General features: G+C 38.4%; 1 long non-coding RNA gene across 1 annotated transcript in view; it reads left to right on the top strand.

Annotated features, from left to right (window-relative positions):
* The window catches only part of LOC122458989, an 89,185-nt gene extending 73,457 nt beyond the window's left edge, over positions 1–15,728 (top strand). Inside the window, exons 2-5 of the long non-coding RNA XR_006279376.1 lie at positions 7,204–7,293; positions 8,586–8,757; positions 14,603–14,808; positions 14,900–15,728. This is a non-coding gene — a long non-coding RNA (uncharacterized LOC122458989). The remainder of the gene's footprint in view (positions 1–7,203; positions 7,294–8,585; positions 8,758–14,602; positions 14,809–14,899) is intronic.
* Positions 15,729–16,106: the final 378 nt, after the last annotated feature.

The raw sequence follows: 16,106 nt of genomic DNA, 5'->3' as shown, positions 1-16,106 counted from the left end.
CTCTTCACAGATGGCAGAAGTTCCCAGTACTGTGGTTTAGGAGGATTAAAGGCATGAAAATGAATATTCAGCCCAGGTTAATGTTCCTTTTTGACCAGTCCTGAAAGCCGTTTATAGTTACATAATTGTAATTTTAGATTCACAGGGAGACAGGTAGACGTAAAGTACCCTCTGTGTGCAGATTTCTGGAGCATAAGCTGGGCCACAGGAACCAGATTTTCAAAAAAGCTCAGCACCCCAGAGAGCTCCTATTAAGAATTATGGAATCTGTTGGGTGCTCAGCACTTCTGAAAACCTAGCCAATAGCAATTTGTTTTTTCCAGCCATCTTGTATTCGGAGAGAAATATTTTGGTATATTTTTCAAATGACTGTTTACTACAGTTTTTGAAGTGGTTTTTATTTTTAAAAATGTACTGCTATTGATTATTAGCTTTGTCTCTTACAGGGGAATTAAAGAAGGATATTTAAATATAACCAGTGGCGAGCTGGAGCCAGTTCGCACCGGTTCACTAGAACTGGTTGTTAAATTTAGAAGCCCTTTTAGAACTGGTTGTTCCACGAGGGACAACTGGTTCTAAAAGAGCTTCTAAATTTAACCGGCCACAAGTGGCACCTTAGGTGCCAACTCCATGGGTGCTCCAGCCCTGGAGCACCCAAGGGGAAAATTTGGTGGGTGTAGGACTGCCCCACTCCAGCTCACCTCCACTCCTCCTCCCCTGAACACGCTGCCCTGCTCTGCTTCTCTGCCCCCCCAGGCTTCCCACGAATCAGCTGTTTGTGTGGGAAGCTGGGGCAGGCTGAGAAGCAGGCCGTGGCTTCCTGCTCAGGCCTAGGGAGGCGGAGGTGAGCTGGGGCGGGGGGGCGTGAGGAGGGCCGCCTGCGCCCCAGCAGGTAACCTGGGGCACGTAGGGGAACAGCTCCCTGTCCCAGCTCACCTCCATCACCCTCAGCTTGAGCAGGAAGCCGCCACCTGCTTCTCAGTCCTCCCAGGGCTCTGCACCCACCAAATTTTCCCTGTGGGTGCTCCAGATCCAGAGCACCCAGGGGGTCGGTGCCTAAGGCACCACTTTTGATGTGATCAGTGGGGGAGTGACTGCTCCCCCTGCTCCCCCACTAGTTATGCTCCCCTGCCCCTAGGAGCCAGAGGGACCTGCCGGATGCTTCCTGGGAGCTGCCCCAGGTAAGCACCTCCAGGACTTCCCACCTCGCCCCCTGGCAGGTGCCTCTGGCTCTTAGGAGTGGGGTGGGCACCCACTACGGTGGCCCACGAGACCCTCCTGCCTGGTTCTGGGGGCAGTCGGGGGGGGGTGTGTGGATAAGGCAGGGATCCTGGGGGGGACATCAAGGAATGCGGGGGTGTTGGATGGGGCAGGAGTCCAGGGGGGGCGGGGGTGGGCAACGACCCCCTCGTGGGGTGAGGAGGGAACCCATGGTTAAGATTTTGACAGTTCATCACTGAATATAACATTTTAAATATAAGAGGCAGAAATGCTCGTTTTTCCTTTATATTTATCTAAATCATCCTGTAGAGCCACACCCTACTTTCCTAGAACTAACAAAAACAAAACAAAAAAACTTGTGAAGGTTTTTATTCTGCTCTGTTCAAAATATATTTTGACCTATTTAAAGCATGTTGTAAATAGAGCTGGATGAAAATTTCCTGACAGAACTTACTGTTTTATAAAAAATGAGATTTGGGTTGACCAAAACATTTTTTCAATTCATGTGGATTTTGGAGAATTGTTTCAATTGAAATGAGAATTTCAGAAATGTCTAAATGAACTATTTTGACACTAACAAAACATCTCATTTTAATTTTTCAAGCTGGAATCATGTAGCAAAACTGGAGAAGAACACAGTGCTCCCATTATAACTTTTAGCCCATTAGTTAGGTCACTCACCTGGGATGTGAAAGATTCAGGCTTGAGTGCCCTAGTCCCCAATATCTTGGGTATTAGGGGTGGGGCATCCGCTCTCTCTCTCTCTCTCTCTCTGTGTCACAATTATTATTCAATTATTTCATACAAAGTGGGAGAGGTACAGAGGGAGAGATTGAGAGACCTACATACCACTTCCTGCTGCTGTATTTTGTGAAACTAGTCCTTCATGTCCTTTGCTTTTATGAAAAATACACCAAACCAATTTTTTTTCTGACTTAAATTCACCAAAAGTTCAAAAAAATCTTTTTTTAGCTGCCAGCAAACTGAAAAATCAGTTATCAACTCTAGTTATAAATTTAATATCTTATTTACTAAGAAACTGAAATGTGCCCTTTCTATTTAGCCAACTTCACAATGTCTTCACATTCAGACATCAGTTTTTCAGATTTTTAGCTAGAACGTAGAAAAATATCTCACTGCATTAAGTGCTGATTACAGCAACTGAAAAAACTTCACCATCAGCATATCGCTTGCCCAGTATTCTAGAGGCAGCAGATGTTTCTCTAAATATAATATCTAATACTGTGCGCAGGTTAAAGACACAGCTCAAAAACACTCTTAATAGAACTATGCTTTTTGTGTGCTTTCTTTTTGTATAGTAACTGCAAAAATTGGTGGTGGGCATTGCTGTTTCATTTAAAATTATGTTGGGCCAAACTATACTCCAGGACCTGATCATGCAATCTTTCTGTGAGAGCAGGCCCCGTGCCTGCATGGAGCCCCACTGACTTTATGAAGTACGTCATTCCCTACAGATCAGCTTGCAGGATCAGGACCTCAATTACACCAGTGTAATTGTTCCATTGACTTTAGAAGTTACTCTGGAATGAAACCCGTGTAACAGAGAGCAGACTTGGACCTGTTTTTGTTTAACAGCCACCCCCACAAACATTACTTGGGATCTGAAAGTCAAGCATGGTTTTTCATGCATCACCACTTATAGAAAGAGTCCTGCAGATCATGTTCTGAATAAATGATACTTGTGCAGTACTATTGGCTTTGTACAGTTATGGTTAACTGGAATTCTTCTGAACTGTGCACGGGAAGGAGTAGAATCAAGTTCTCTGTCATACCTGTGTTGATTCTACAGGGCTAACAGGAGCATAAAATAGTAAAAACTATATTATATCCCCAAAATCAGCAGATATGACTCAGTATATAAGAGGGGCAGATTTGTTTAGTAAGATGGTGCTAATTCTACATGGCCATTCTAAAGTATTTTAAAAAGCTGAAACTGGAAAAGTACTTTGTATGATGGCAAAGTACACATTCAACTTACCTGAGCAAGACCATTCATTCCAGGCTTTTTTCATGGGAAGGTATAAGTTGCTAAATGATGTACTGGGGGAAAAAATGATCTTTCATTCATTTTCATTTGCAGTCTCAAATCTTTATAATCAAATTCTAAATGAATTAAAATATGACGACAATTTATCTTAAACATATTTGGTGTAAGTTGTGTTACTAATGTCAAATGCTTCCTTCCTATTATTACTACGTAATTTATTGGCATCCAAATAACATTATGTAGACAAATTGTTACAGCTCTATGACAGGTTTCAGAGTAGCAGCCGTGTTAGTCTGTATTCGCAAAAAGAAAAGGAGTACTTGTGGCACCTTAGAGACTAACAAATTTATTAGAGCATAAGCTTTCGTGAGCTACAGCTCACTTCATCCGATGAATGCATCCGATGAATGATCAATGCATCCGATGAAGTGAGCTGTAGCTCACGAAAGCTTATGCTCTAATAAATTTGTTAGTCTCTAAGGTGCCACAAGTACTCCTTTTCTTTTTACAGCTCTATGTAATACTATACTTCCCCCCCATATTGAAGAACTACTTTAAATGGCTTAGTAGTAATGGAAATGTTTTTAGTTCAACCTGTAGGAATGTGTTTAAAACAGTATCACATTTCTTTATTCTACTTCCAGGAACATGCATGTTTTAATCTAATAGTTATGAAATACGAAATGACAAACTTCTCTCCAAAAAGTGTATCATGTCTTAAGTCAGTTCTTCACATGCCAAAAAGCTTAAAAACACTCTTCTGAGAATGCATTTGGTTAAAAATAATTATTTATATAAGACTCTCTCCCTTTCCCCACTGAAACATTGAGTGCCATATGATAGAATAAAAACAGGTACAATATAATGAAAATATGATAAAATACCCTTCCTTAAAATACACCCACAAACAAATGGGGGCTAGGGGGACTAAAAGGAAAAGTAATAAATAAAGGATTAGACATTGTCATGCTAGATGCTCCACCTTCCTTGCCCAAAATAAGAAGGGGTATCTGTAAGGTACATGTTACAAAGCTAAGGTAATGATGAGAAGGAAAATTCCAGTGGAGGATCAGGTCTGAACCTCGCAATTGTTGCAGTTCTATGTCCATTTCAAGATGAAAAGTAGCTTACCAGCCATAACTTTATTTTGACCATAACACATCATATATATTTATAACAGCTTATGAAACCACTGGCACATACGCTGACAGTCCCCCAGTAACCAGCAGTCTCCCAATGCTAATCCTTATCTCAACTAAATTAATCGTGGAGGCATCCCTTATTATGTGTTCTCTATTCCCTGGTTGCAGCCTTGGTACCTCTGTCTTTGAATAAATAGTTAACAATATCTGTTAATATTTATTTCACTTGCTGTCTCTCAGATGTGGAAACACAGATCTTTTATTTTCTCATTGTTATGAATTCTATTGTAGGTGTTCTGATGTGATCCATTGAGGGTTTTTATGTATTTGTTTATTGAATTGTAACTTACAAAAAAGGAAAGATTTCTCACAATGGAGAAATTATCATCAATAGGCCATTGTTTTCAATAGGAAGAATGATTTTGCTTCCATATATGCACTTCTGAAATAATTAATCTTGATCAACTGGCTGTTGGAGAATCATTCTAGCTTTACATGTGCAGGTTTCTGTGTAGACATTCTTATTTTGGTTTAAAACTGACTTAGGACTTGTTTCCCTAAATAACAAAGACCAGCTAAACTGATATAAACCCGATTAAAATTAATGTAGAATCTACACACAGTTGCACAGGTTTAACTAAACGGGTGCAACCCACCCCTTCAGTTAAATGGGTCAACTTTGTGAGTAGAGAGGGCCTGAGGGTCATTATTAGATTGTCTAGTAATTTTTTTGCCTTTTTTATAGTTTTTTAATGTCATTATAGTAGAAATGATCTAGACTGGATTTAGAAAATAAGAGGGAAGTTGAAAATTCTTGTCTTACAAAATTTACACAGCCAAGATGGGATCTAGTGTAAAATGGAACAAAATGAAAAATCTGTTGAAGAGCACTAAGGAATTTGAAAAAGGATTTGAGAGGATGAAAGAAACAATTGATGAGCAAATAAAAAAAAAGGAATAGGTCTCTGAGTGTGCCCAGAGAAAGAACAAAGTGCATCAGAGAGCTAGTGGGAACCAGCTTTATATAGTCATCTTAATAGCATATTTGAATTTCATATCAAGCAAACCATCATAAAATAGGACAGAATATTTTGTAAGGGCACTGAATGGAGGCTTTGGGAACAACCCATTGATGTTCATGTTAATTGATCTGAAAGGAATGTTAATAGTTGAGAATTGCTATTTTTTCAGAACGAATTGTTAGTTAAATAAAATCCAGTGACAGCAGGGATACAATGTACTCATTGTTAAAGTCTCAAAAATAAAATGCAATATTTCTTGTGTATCCAAAGTATTTCCCCTCAGAAAAGGAAAAAAGGTAAACATTTACCATTTGTTTTATGGAATAAGGACAAATGCAAATAACCTTTCTGCGTAATAGTTGTAGAGTTCATTGGAGAATCGAATGAAGGCAACTGTTGAGCAATAAAAACTCTTCAAAGTAACAAGAATTTTAAGTGTAATATTTTTGCCAGGGGACGTGCAAATTTGTTCCTAACATAATCATTCATAAAATTATGGTCATTTTGATCCTTTTCAAAAAGTTATTTTTAAAGCCTAAAAGTCATTATCTGTATGAAATTTTAATTTGTACTGACTTTTCTAGTTCTTTTTATGTAGGCTGTTGTTGTAAAACTAGGCAAAGTTTTAAACTAGGCAAGTTGATGTACCCCCGGAAGACCTCTGGATACCCCCCAAGGATACATGTGCCCCTGATTGAGAATCACTGGTTTAGAGTAAAATTGTGGGCTATAGGGAGGATGGTCTGATTAATCTATACTTCACGAAGATCCTGATAAGCATCATCTAACAGTCTTGGTAAGGTTAGTAAGTATCTTACGAAATTATGTGGCAGTCCAGTTGGTAATCAATTTTACTACTATAGGTAACTGTTGTATGTTTTTGAAAATCAACAGTTTAGATGAGTTATCGTTTCATATGATTTGTCTTTTTTTCTTCTATTTGTGTTCCTCAAATCACTTCTACATAGGGAGATTATGGGCCTAATTCTTCTCCAATCACTTTACATTAGTTTTACACCAATGCCATTCTGTTGACTATGAATGGAAGTTACTCTTGATTCTCATCAGTGTTAGAAGAGAAACATGCCCACAGTCTCCAAAACATAATTCAAGTCACTTCTCTGTTTTTAAATTTCTACAAACAGCCATACATGATTATACCTTGGTAAACACTGTGGCCCATATTCATCTCTGGTATGATGTCATTGACTCCAGTTCACTGCAACATATATTTCAATGGTGTTACATTCGTTAGGCCACATTTTTAACCTATTGTAATACTGCATATTGGCTTTTCTGTGAAAAAGAAGTTTGACAATTGATGAATTGCACAATGTTAGTTAGCTTGTCTGTCATTATATCTTCACTTTACAAGTCAGGTGTTCATAGCTAAAGTAAGGGTTAGGGTGAGAAATCTGATTAATATGCTCATGTCATGGAGCAATGATTTCTGCTTGTGCATTGTGGTCAAGGTTTATCTGTCCAATTGGGGCAAAATTCAGGTGCCCCACATCTTGCTGGTCAAAAACAGTGGCAGTACTTCCTCTCACAAATGCCGTCACACATGGAAATAGGGAAGAATTGCAGAGACTGAGACAGACAATACAGACAGGAGAGGTTACAAAAGCATTAGTACTGTGCTTACTACAGAACTTATATTTAACTAATAACAAGAAATTTGTTATCCTTTGGAGGTTAATAGAAGTTTTTGAGTTCCAGAGGATTCTGAGGGGAGAGTGTGTTCTCAAACAGACCACTCTGTGGCTGGATTAGTAGAATTTAACAATCTTTTGTCTTCCATTATCAACAGAATGGATCCTGAGCACAGTCTTCCCCAGCTTCATTTTTACAGGCCACTGTTATTTATGGATGATCTGCAATAACTGAAGTAGGAGGGAAGGTAAGACTATTGGTAGTAAATCATATTCTTGATTTCTGAGCTGTCTAAAATGTACTTCTAAAGTGGCACATCAGGATGAGAGAGGTGACAATATGGGGAAGATACACATTTGTAGGATCTAGGGACACTTAGAGATTTCATCTAGTGTGATACAAGTACTTCAACAACTCCCATACAAAAGATGAAAAGTTCTTAGTTCTCAAAACTGGAAGACAAAATGTTCAGGAAAACTTTTTATAACTTAATTTAGAATACCGTTAGCAGCTTCTGGAGAATTGTTGCAATCTTATTGCACAGAACTTGACTTAGTTTAAGAGAGAGGAAATGGGTGTTTTCAAGTTAAAACTTCTATGTAAAACAAAATTGATCTTATTCAGTTATGATACTTAAAATCAAGTAATATTTTAAACAAAAGAATCTTAAGTGTGTTCTTTTGTAAACTCGGTTGCCTGTATGACATAGAAATGCTTTTTTCATCACACCTTTAGCAAAATCAATAACATTTATGGATACCTTGAGTATCATTTATCAAGACAATTACATTTTTACACTGTACATGAAAAATATGCCCAGGAGTTGGACCTATTAAATTATGATGGAGTACTCTTTAAATGCATAATATATTAGATATTTCCATTTTATTTTAGTTATGGCATTAATATGTTTGACCTTACTCCAGTCAGTCATCAGTTGAAACGTTTTTCAGGACCATAATACTGCTTTTAAGATAATAAACTATATATTTTACCATTTCAATAGCAGTATTAGATTGTAATTTTTTAACGGTATAGTTGCCAAGCAAAGTGATCCAATAGTTTTAGGAATATACAGATATTAATGAATAGAATTCATATTTTTATCTGGGATCTCATTGCAAAACTGTTCTACTGGTCTAATAGGGACAGGTTATCTCTGCCCAGAACAGTGTCAGGGTGAGCTGCATCCAGGTCTCTGATTCTGAAATCCTGCTCCCAACCCACTAAGAGCTCCTGACATCCAGCTCTAAGTTATGCCACTGACATAGGCTCATAAATAGACCCTATGCTAGTTGAGGATCACTTTACATGCTAACTGGTCCAGGTTTGTGACATCAGCTTGGCCACCACTTGTCTGGTCAGATCTTTCGGTGAAGTCAGTTCCATGCTGCTGCTGCCAGGTCACTCCCACAGTATCACTCCATACAGGGTTCAGAATCTTCAGATGGGGAGCCCAGAACAAAACAGGGCCTAAATTAGAGCTCCTGGTCTCTAGGATAAAGCCCTCTGTTTACACTTTGTTGAACTTAAATGCAGGTCACAAACCAAAATCTGCTACCTGTGAAGTCAGTGACCCACTTACACCAAGGCATATTTGGCACAATTCCTCTGCCCTTTCTTGAGTTACAGTAACAGCCTGCTGTCAATTAAATAATCTGATCAGACAAATTCCAACCAAAGTAATAGAACACAGTATATGGAACTACAGGTAAGTAACATTATAATTCATGTAAATGATGCTGGCCAGAATTGGTATTTCACCTTTTTCCCTATCTAGGTTGAAGAGAGAGCCATCCCTTTAAACCTCCCAGCTCTGAGACTTAGACGTGAATAATTCAAATGTTCAGGGAAGCTTGCATGGGGAGCAGTCATTTAAAATTGGTTTTTAAATTCATGTAAATGCCTAGGCATTTTAGCAGTGTTTTCCAAAGTCTGCTACATGGTCAATTTACAAGGAGATAATAAAAAGGGTAATAGAAGTCAGGTGCTTTAGTTTACAAGGCAATTGTTTGTCTGCCAAGTGTTTCCCAAACAAAGGAAATCCACAATGACATCCACAATGACAAGAGGCAAGTTCCTTTGGCTGTGCTTCAAGCTTTAAATGTTTGTTTAATTTTACAATGATTTTTATGTGTGCTTCTGCTCTAAAATACTCAATACCTAAAATCAAGCTTCTTAAGCATGAATGACAGCTGAAGAAATTGTTACTTGGTGAAAGAAATCCAAGCTGGTGGCCTTAAGTGTGTTCAGAGATTAAGCATTGGGGAGGGTGGTAGAGGAGAATGAAAAACGTTTTAATTTTGATCTTTTTTAACATATTGAATCAAATGCTTTTGACATGAACAGGAGAAGCTAATGCTACCTAACTCATACTGTCTCCTAATCCTACTCTCCTTTAACTGCACTAATTATCCAGAATCCAGCCAGGCCGTGCTTCCTTGGTCTCCTACCAGTCCAGACCTCCTGAGTACTGTACTGATATGTCTAGGGTTACCATACATCCGTATTTTCCCGGACATGTCCAGCTTTTTGGTTCTTAAATTGCCATCCAGGAGAAATTTTTAAATTCATGGATAAATGAATTTAAAAATTCTTAAAAACAACTCCGATTTTGCCATTATTATTTTTCCCCAAAGAAGAGTTGATCATTCAAGAAAGAAAGTAAATGTTGATCATTAGAGAGAGTGCCCGCTTTTCCCCCCTAACTCCCAGCACTTGCACTGTGAAACAGCTGTTTCGCGTGGCTGGGAGGGAAGGGGGAGGAGGCGGGGCCACAGTGGGGATTTGGGGAAGGGGTCCAATGGGGCAGGGATGGGGCAGAGTTGGGGCAGGACTTTGGGGAAAGGGGGGCGGGGAAGGGATGGAGTTGGGGTGGAGCTGGGGGTGGGGGGGCAGAAGCAAATATCCCCCCCATGGAGTGTCCTCTTTTTTGAATGTTCAAATATGGTAACCCTAGGTATGTCTGATGAGATGTCTTTTATAAGAGGAGCTGTGTATTGGTAGCTTGCAGTCCCTCCCTGTTCCCTTCTTCAGATTGTCTCAGAAGCATGTAGCTAGCACCTGGTACATAGTGGCCGTCTTCTGTTTGCAATAATAGACTTTGGTTGAGTCAGATACAAAGGTAATTATCTGAGCTCCTGTTCAAAGTGAGAGTTGTCAAAATGAGTGATATCCTAAATGTCATAAAGAAAGCCTTAATAGAACCATTCCATTCTAAACCCCATTGTCAGACCTTTCCTTAGGGTTGCTTTTGATGTCATTCTAGCAGAGCAACAAAGAAGTTCAGATTTTGCAGGATGCTTCAGGGAGATTGTGACTCATCCCAGGGATACTCAGAATTGTGAGGCAACTCACTATCACCTGCCCTTAGAGTGAGGAAGTCTTGTACGTACCTGCTATTGACCAGTTCCCTGAATCCACTAGCCTCTGCAGGCCTCACTCTCTTTAAACAGGTTGCTGATAGGTACCACCAGGTTGATGATAGGTACCATCAACACCTCTGAGTGGCCCCTGGAGTGCTCCTTCCCTGTTCCACTAAACACTCACAGAACTCTCAGATTCACTGTTCCCAAAGAATAGTACACACTACCTTGCACAATTCAACTCATGATCTTTGCTCTGCTTAAAATGAAGCACTTAGATATATTTAAGGTGAAAATGAGAATAAGTTTCTGATCAAAGAATGGAGATTTAAGTGATAGAGAATGAGAATATTGGAAACAAATCTATAAACAAATATAAGATAAAATCACAATGCACATTCTATAGCCTAAACTTAACTAACAAGGCATTTCCCTATCTCCTACAAGAGAGCTAAACCTAAGTCCCTTTCCCAGTGTTTTCAACCAACTTGGCTGATATTCCCTTAGAAACAATCCAGTGGGTGTCTTGTCCTTGCAGATTGAAGGAATCCCTCGGGGTTTATTGGCACCCCAGATATAGTTTCAAAAGTTCATTGTCTTACTCCTAAACAGGATAACCCTTATTTTTTGTTTTTTTCCTATAGTCCCTGCAATATATTGATCAGCATTTTGCTCAGATTGTAAATAGGCATCCATTATGAACCATACTGTACTCAATTTGCACATGATCAGCCAGTGTCTCTTCCCCCATGCCTGACAGAAGTATAGGGACTGTTTGCATGACCTGCCTTAAGTCTCAGACATAGAGAATATATATTTAGTATTTATATGGAACTCTTCATATATTTTCTATTCAGACATCTCACAATGATCATGATGACCAGTGTGACAGTCTTTCATTAGACTTTATGTGACCCTTTTGCACTCTTGTGCCATCTACCAGTTGCTATCAAAAGGTCACTGGGTCACAGAGGTAGTTTTGTTAAAATACATCACCATCATTTTAAGCAAAAGCCTTATATTTTCCTTATTTTGAAATCTTAAAAATATGTTTGAGTTTATCTTTAAGAATTGCACCTTCCTCTGTTTGATCCAGAAAGTGTCACTTATATGTAGGCAAAGAAAATCAAAATAGTGTTTATATACCATCTCTAGCTATCCATCCTGCCCTGATTAAACTTATTAACTCCATGCTTTTGTCTGAACACTCTGCTTCCTACCTTGCCAGTTATGTGACTCAAATTTCTTCTCTTCATGACTCCATTCTTCACTGATCCAACTGACTCAAATCATTATCTGTTATTCTCTACTGTCATGTTTTCATTAATGCTTTCTTGCCTGCTTTCAAATACTCTGAAAACAGAGTACGTACAAGAAGATCAGAAAAAACCTTCCAGTGTAACTTCCCTGTCTTCATGCCATTTTCTTATCATTTTTATGTATTTTCCAATTTTTTTGAGGCTAATGGGGAGAAAAAACAAACAAAAAAACCCAACTCTTCCAATCTTTTGATTGGGTATTAAAAGAGAATAAGATAACAGAATGATTTAAATATTTAATGGAAGTGGATTTTCAACTATCTACACATGGCTTGTGCATATAGTTAAAATCTCTGAAGAATGAGGAAAATAGCTTGATGTTACACACAGGGAAAATACAGTGAAAAACAGAGGTGCTATAACCATTTTTTTTCCTTTTGAATAATAGACTAGATGAACTGTTTGAATATATGGTTGAAACATATAGGTATACATTGGTTAACCCTTTTAAAACTTAAATACTTTGGAGAATTACCAACTGCATTGCTGATTCATAGATTTACTCTAAAAAAACAAGCTTTTATCTAAGTGTTATGGGATACTCAGATAGGAACCACTTCCTCCATACATAAAAAAATTAGCAGGGCTGGAAACTCAATATTTTAAAGGGTATTCAGAAATGCCATATTGGATCAGACCATTGATTCCTATAGTCCAATATGCTGTCCCCAACAGTGGCCAGCATACCAGACTGCAAAAAGAGAAACCCTGCAGTAGACAGCTCTGGAAAGATCATTCATGGAGACAGGTTCCTTCTAAATCCCCATAGTCAGAAGTTGGTTTATGTCCTGAAGCTTGAGTATTTAACATGTAGAAAAGTAGAGATTACTTACCTAATAACTCCAGTTAGTTGAGTGGATTATGTCACTTATGGATCCACCTTCTAGGGAGAACATGCATTCTTGATGCTGAGATCCTAATCTATGGGAAAACAAGCTGGAGTCATGTGCTTGCTCCCTCATGGAACTGAACATTAGGTGCAAAATTACTGAAGGAGCCCAGTCTAGTTCCTTTCCATGTAAAATATGAAAGATTCTGAAGGAAAAGTGGGAAGAAGGTGTGGAATATGGATCTCTGTTATTCTACTTGAACCAGAGTTACTAGGTAAGAAATCTTATTCTCCTTTAGTTACTGTTAGTATATATTACCCATTCTTGGGTGATTAAATAGCAGTTAGTTGTCATTAAAGTAGGTGGTCTCAAAGAAGTTTATGGGCCTGTCTACATGGGGACACTCAGAAAAGTTACTCCAAACTAACTAAAGTTGTTAATTTCAAGTGGATTAGTTAAACTGCATTAAACCCCTGTGTGGACATTCTCTTTTAGACTAAAAGGGGCCTTAATTAGGTTTTGCTTAATTTGTGAACTAAGCTAAATTGAATTAAGGCAACTTTTAAGTCTGAAAGAGACTGTCCACACAGGGCTTTAATGTGGTTTAACTAATCCACTTTAAATTCAGATATTCAAGTAATTTGGATTAATTTTCCTGAGTATCCTCATGTAGACAAGCTAAAAGATTGAAGTACTTTTGTCCCTTTTAGATCCAGTGACTAGGTCTAGAGAGTAATACTACATAAACATAGCAATTCAACTTGAGGTAGCAGCTGGACACTTTGCTAAAAGAGAATAAAGATAAGACCCAGAAAATATAGAAATATTGTGTCTAAACTTTCAACTTTCAGATATCTTAAGTGAAAAGGGTAGGCTCTTGGTCCTTTATTTTTTATTAGAGCTTGTCATAAATATAAAGGGAAGGGTAAATAGCTTTAAAATCCCTGCTGGCCAGAGGAAAAAACCCTTTCACCTATAAAGGGTTAAGAAGCTAGGATAACCTTGCTGGCACCTGACCACAATGACCAATGAGGAGACGAGATACTTTCAAAGCTGGGGGGGGGGGGGAAAACAAAGGATCTGTGTCTGTCTGGTGCTTTTGCCAGGACAAAAGAGGAACAGGAATGGAGTCTTAGAATTTAGTAAGTAATCTAGCTAGATAGCGTTAGATTATGATTTCTTTAAATGGCTGAGAAAATAAGCTATGCTGAATAGAATGGATATTCCTGTTTTTGTGTCTTTTTGTAACTTAAGGTTTTGCCTCGAGGGATTCTCTATGTTTTGAATCTAATTACCCTGTAAGGCATTTTACAATCCTGATTTTACAGAGTTTATATTCTTTTTACTGTCTCTTCTATTAAAATTCTTCTTTTAAGAAAACTGAATGTTTTTTCATTGTTTTTAAGATCCAAGGGTTTGGGTCTGTGTTCATCTATGCAAATTGATGAGGTTTTTTACCAAACCTTACCCAGGAAGGGGGGTGCAAGATTTTGGCGAGGATTTTGGGGGGGAAAGAAGTTTCCAAATGGCTCTTTCCTCATAAAAAAAACCCGGTTAGACGTTTGGTGGTAGCAGCGAAAGTCCAAGGGCAAAAGGTAAAATAGTTTGTACCTTGGGGAAGTTTTAACCTAAGCTGGTAAAAGTAAGCTTAGGAGGTTTTCATGCAGGTCCCTAGAGTTCAGAGTGGGGAAGGAACCTTGACAGAGCTCAATATACACTAGAGGTCCTAAGACACAAATAATAATGCATCAAACAGTCACTGATACCAAATAAGCTGTTTTGTTAGATATGTACTCTGAAGCTCTCACAGTGTGGGCAAGCACCTCCTGACCTTGTGTCATAATAGATTTGCTTCCCACTCCTCATATTCTCTGCAGGTTCTTTAACCCATGATGGAAGTCATACTTAATGGAAAATTGCTGAAAGTTTCCAATACATAACTTTCAGCATTGCTGCACTTGTGATATTTGAGCAAATCCATTCACTTAACTTCCTTCTCCTGAGCTGTGGTTTCATGGTGCCTATGTTTGTTTTTCTCCTAGTGAGAACTAAAGCAGCCTTCAGGACAATGCTGCTGCCTTTCCTATTTCTGAGTGCATGGTTGTCCAATTCCTTGGATATGTTATCGTGAGATTCCTTCGGCTTCTTGAATCTGAGTTCCTCTTGGTTCCATGCTATTATTTAAAGACTACTTCATCTGTGTCAATGCCATGGTCACCAAATCATCTACATGAGCTGATGTACTCAGGTGAAGTGGGACAGAAGCAAGTGCTGATTTAGAAGGTCACAGTACTTCCTGTCTCTTTGAAAAAAAAAAACAGTTTTCATTATTTTTGCAGGGTCTCAAGGCGAAACTGCATGGATGATGCAGGCCTCACCTGAGTGGCCTTCCCTGAAGTAAAGAAAGCAATAGAGCTGTTTAAAATCAAACAAACATTTTAATTAATCAAATCTAGAAGGCACACCACATGTTAACCTGTCAGAGACCTTTTGCTGTCAAAGAGTAGGGATATTTGCACCCAGTCTTCAGCTCCACAGCCCTCTGTGGCCAATTGACAGAGCACTAAAAACTATGGAGCAGATTAGAACCAACAAACCTGAACAATGAGACCAGAACTGATAATAGCTACTTATATCTTTTAACAGTATATTAGGACTTTTGCAACAACAATACATTTGTTATACTAGGTATTATTGTAAAATAATCTAAACCTAACTAAGGAAAATGGCCATGAAGAAAACTAAAGAAAAAAGACCATGAAATTCTGAAACCTCTGTCCATAGCAGTCAGAAAGGAAATAGGGTAGAATTAGGAGTGTGGATCCTTATTTTGTCTTGTGGGTCCTTTAAGGAGTACATGTATGGCCATTGCTTCCTCCTGGACTTCTGGCCTCTCTGGTGGAGAGTCTGCAGTCCCAAGGATGGATTCTTTGTTTGCAATATTCAAACTGAAAACTGTCTTTTCAAATTTTCCAGGTTCACTAGTCATTTGGTGAAGCATCATATCTGGTTCTTAACAGTCATTTCATATCACATAAAGTTGTGTAGTAATATCACCAAAAGATTGATGCAGCAATTTGTGGCATGTCACATTTTTGCTGTATCAGTCCAGGAAATTGAACAGATACAGAAGGCTTTCATACATTGTGGGTTTGAATGTGTGAGATGCTAAGAAAATAATTTAAAATATACTTTACAAAATTTAATAAAGTTCTCACATGTATATTTGCTAAAACTTAGTCATTATAAATATTCCCTCTCATACCTTAGATATTTTCAAAACTGCATATACTGGCTAACTTGTTTCAACTGCTGAAAAAATAAGATATATCTAACCCACCTTCCAAAAGCTAAAAAAAATGTATAGAATTCTGAGCCAATTACTTTGACGTGGCAGTCTTTAAGAATACTTGGAATTAATGTCTGGAACATCTACGAATAGTAGTTTCAGAGCTTCTAACCACAAGGGTTGCAATTAACTCAAAAATGTTCTTTAGTGCACAGAGAAAAACGATTATGGATTCTTTTTTGGGAATCAGTGAGTGA

Source organism: Dermochelys coriacea, chromosome 1, assembly GCF_009764565.3.
Source record: "Dermochelys coriacea isolate rDerCor1 chromosome 1, rDerCor1.pri.v4, whole genome shotgun sequence".
Classification (NCBI taxonomy): Eukaryota; Metazoa; Chordata; order Testudines; family Dermochelyidae; genus Dermochelys; species Dermochelys coriacea.
Note: the sequence above shows the minus strand (reverse complement) of the source record. Positions and strands in the feature narration are given on the sequence as shown.